The sequence below is a fragment of the Lepisma saccharinum genome, chromosome 5 (genome assembly GCF_977018435.1).
Source record: "Lepisma saccharinum chromosome 5, izLepSacc3.1, whole genome shotgun sequence".
NCBI lineage: Eukaryota > Metazoa > Arthropoda > Insecta > Zygentoma > Lepismatidae > Lepisma > Lepisma saccharinum.
Window position 1 is genome coordinate 64,852,152 of NC_139233.1, and position 4,555 is coordinate 64,856,706.

The following is a 4,555-nucleotide window of genomic DNA, read 5'->3' on the forward strand; positions in this document are numbered from 1 at the left end:
AAGGGATGATATCTTGAAACTGCAACGAACAAAAAAAAAAAAAAAAAAAAAAAAAATCTAGCAACATCAAATAGCAAATATTTCGATATGACCTTTCCAGATTGCTTAAGAATATAAAGTTTAACATAAATAGGCTAATAAGGACTGTATCTACTTCATATTTACAGGTCGATAATGTTAATAGGCGATTAATATGTACCAACAGATTTGAGCCTCTCTGCAGAACTAATTAAGGGAGCCCTTTATAAATCATGCTTCATAATGATTCCCTCTAGTTTCCAGTATGCAAAATTTTTACGCACAAAGGAATCTAACGAGAATCCAACACCATTGTGTTGTGTTATACAACAAAAATCGAATTAATTAAATAATAATGGTTACATATTATCTACACTTTGATGAATTGTGTAAAAATTTGTAACACTTTTTTTGTACTTGCTAAAACATTAAAACATGGGTCCCTTAGTCCACCACGGAATCTATTTCCTTCAAAGGGGAGACAGACAATGTTTGTCTGCTGGTTACATTAACCATTTTGCAAAATATTGTGTGAATTGTATTACATTATAGTTGAAATGCATGTAATGACACCTGACAAACAAATAGGAATCCCTTGATTGATCAATGAGTTCTTGGATTACAGTGTCATCATTAATATTTCATAGAAAAAAATTGTTTTAACATGGCGCAAATAATTTTACAGGACACCATGGCATTCTCCTTAACATTTTTTTTATATAGATCGTTTGGCTCCCAGGGCCGACTCCCGCCGCCCCATAGCTATGGCTCTAAACTTGGAATATAATAATAGAAGGGAATGCGAGCGAAGCGAGCAAGAGAATTTTAAGAAATGTATTTTTATTTGAATAAAATTTGAAATCTAGGGGAGGGCAATTGCCCCTCTGTCCCCCTTGCAAGTGTCCTTTGCCGTCTGGAAGAAGAATGCAAGAAACACATAACAACTAATTCCATCATAAGTATCCAATTGTCCTGCTATTCTTAGTTTCTCCTAGTCTTGCTTTTTACTTCAATGTTTGCCTCCCCTACAATGGATTTCCATCCAAGGGTGGGTGGGGAACAATGCTCCTGCCCCCTGTGGTTGCGGCACTGTTTATGAGTGTATTTTCATCAATTTCACGTCATCACTCATTGTTGCGATTAGCTACGTGGCAGAAAAGCAAATGAAAGTAACAAAAATCAAATATCCACTCCCTCTCTCTACTACATGAATCACTATTACCAAAAGGTAGACTTCGGAAACAAAAATTTTAGCAGTTCCAAGTTCATAGCAACACACCCAAGAAAACATCCGAACAAATTAGGTGCCTTTAATACAAGACTACTCAAAATGTCGCAACTGATCTAGATACTGAAAATTGCGAAATCATTTCCCGAAGTTTGAATCTGGAAGGGAATTTTCCTCCCAATCCTGATACGACATTATACGGAATCTCATACACCCTAATAATGATTGATTGATTTGGTGTTTTAAGTCCACTTTATGAACAGTAAGGCTAATCAGGACTGGACCTACAGTTTAAAGTGGGATCCGAACCACTATGCGTCTCCACCAGGTATCGAACCCGGGACCCCTTGATTACAAGGCGACGACGCTACCACTGTGCCATCGGGGAGGCCTATATACACCCTAATAAATCACAAAATCAATAAGTGTCTTTGTTATGTTGCTAGAGTAACACATGATATAATTGTAAAGATTAGTGAGAATTCTAGGTAGGAATGTGTTCTGCAGTTTTCACAGGGGGGGACAAGGCAGGCTCTGGGGGGAGGGGCAGTTGACACCCCCCCTGCCCCCGCTCTAGCTACAGGCCTGAGTCCATGTGATGAAAATTCAAATATATTATTTTTATAAGAATAATTTTTCATTCTACCACAATTTAGTCTATCTCCCTGAGATACAACTCCCCATTTATTTCCTTTCATCTTACGTCGACTAATTGCGCGAGGTAGAAAATGGCCACCGTACGTTCCTTGCCTGTCGTACCGCTTGCACCGTTACTGAGCCATCTGAAACCAGCTTGTTCCACCCCTTTTGGCACGGACACGCTCTCGCACATTGTTGCAACATTTATTCCCATATGATTTGGTATGGAGGGCTTGGGTTGCCGCATGACAGCAGATTACTGACAGCTAATGCAGCCAATGGGGGCCGAGTTATGACAGTCAAACACCAGCACGCGCTTCGAATCACCCGCCAGTCATCATGACGTCACACATAGTTCCTCTCTATTCACGTTTTACGAACACTATTGTGTTTAGTTGGTTCCTCGCTTCGGGGTTTGGTGCTTGTGTCTTCCTTTTACATAACGTTTCGTCAACGCAGTGTGTGGCCTAAGAAATAACAAATGAATAACGATTCCTCGCAATACTCTTAAGTTTGCACCTTCCTCTCTTGGGGGTGCTGTGCTTGTCCGCCCATTCTTTGTCAATATCGCAACGTCCATGGAGTGTATAGCAGCCACACCCAGATTCCCGGTATCCTCGGGAGTAGCTCTATTACGTGTAAAAATCTCAGTCCAATCAGAGCACTTTTAAAACTTCCTCGCTTTGGCGTGAAAAGTACAGCTTCCTCTTAATGGAGGGTGTTATTATATGTGAAACATTGATCAAACTGCAAATTAATTTTTGCTTAAGTGAGCGTATGTTCTTCTGAAACATAACATCAAACAACATGTTGAAACGTAGAAATTTTCAGGGAAAGGCTTGTAACAACCATAAAATTAGAACTGTCACTATCCTGATATTTTTGTTACACATATTAACATACAAACTTGACAGGGTTTCACATAATTATTAAAGCAAACCACTATTTGAAATTTTCAGAAAATAAAATTTATTTTTACAAATATAATACTATCATAAAAAGATATAAATATGCATGGAAAAAATACAGAACTTCAAATACAGCACAATGTACTAAGTGTACAAATGATGTGTTAATTGTGCGTAAGTTTAAAAGAAAAACCTTTTATAGTATGGCTGATATCACAACCCAGATTTATTTTTCTTTCAAAGAAAAGTAAATCATAGCTAACCTGCTCTGCTATTTTTTAATTAAAAGTTTCGCATGATAGCCAAATTTCAGTTTGCAAAACATAAGAGCAGTGAGCAATTATAAGAATTCTGTGATCTGAAGGTTTACTAGAACTCAATTTCCATTGGAGAATTTCACTGTAACAAAATAATGTAAACATGACTAAAAATTAATTTACATGTTCAAAGGTTAATTCACATTGACCAGCATTGAATGTGTCCATGATATGGTTCTAGATATGAAATTACCCCTGTACAGCCTGGCTTTCACTAGATGTGTGATACACTTTGCCCTCATTTTAAGACAATGTTTATTGTTATTGTACTTGTATTCACAGAGAATCAAATATATTTCTGTCAAGGTGCAAGGGGCATATAAAGATCATCTTGTTTAACCTTAGAACAGACAGGCTGTGTCTATGGGTTGCAGGTGGTAACAGTTCTCAAGATCATTAATCGAGTTCTTAACATACTGTACTGTTGCTCTCAGTACATTGGGGCTGTATACTAGTTGTATCGTCGAGACATTTATTGCATAACCCATTGTATTGCACATGTTCACATTGTTCTTAATTCAACTGACACAAGTAACTGAAATAAACCAAAAAATGTGTTCCACATTTAAATTTAAATCCGAACCAAACACGAGTTTTCTATCTTAGAACACTATTTGCTTTGCATACACATTTAAATCTGTGCCCCCATTTTAAATATTCCTTGTGTAAATGCCAGTTTATTCTCCCATCAGATGATGGCTTTCTAAAGTAATATTTCCATTGCAACACTACATGAATGCAATATGTACTATTATACTGTTTTAATTGTGTTTCAATAAAATTAAGTTTTTATTTCTTTTGAACAGAATATTTCACTTCAGGTCTGAGAGACCCAACCTGTCTGATTATAAAGGGTGTTCCGAATAGGATGCCGAATTTGAATCGAGTGCTACTGTTTTGTTTCAAGGTTGGCAGACCTGCTCTTACCAATGTTGGCATCTGTTTTCACGCCGATTAATGTAGCCTCAATTGTTTTGACTCGTTTGTTGTGGTTTCCTTCCGAAAATCCTCGAATAATCCAGGAGCGTGAAATCCATCCATCCGCTGAGAACGACTGTGTGGTGTGTGTTTTCTCAGGTGGAGTGTGATCTTACACCCTGCGATTTCTTCTTATGGGGGTTTGTGAAATCACAGGTGTACGCCAACAAACCACGAACCGTTCTGGAACTGAAGGCGGAAATCATACGGGTGATTGGAGGCATAGGGACAGACATCTGCGAGAGAGTTATCGATAATTTTGTGGAGCGTATAAATGCATGTAGACTCAGTAGGGGTGGACATATGCTTGACATTGTCTTTCATACGTAAATGGGAGATGTTACTGCTTACATACAGGGTGTCCCACTAGCTTTCGAACCCGAAAAAAATGTTATAATTTCTGAACAAACATACATAGGAAAATGAAATTCACAATACACGTACCTTGTTTCATGATACCGGAATAC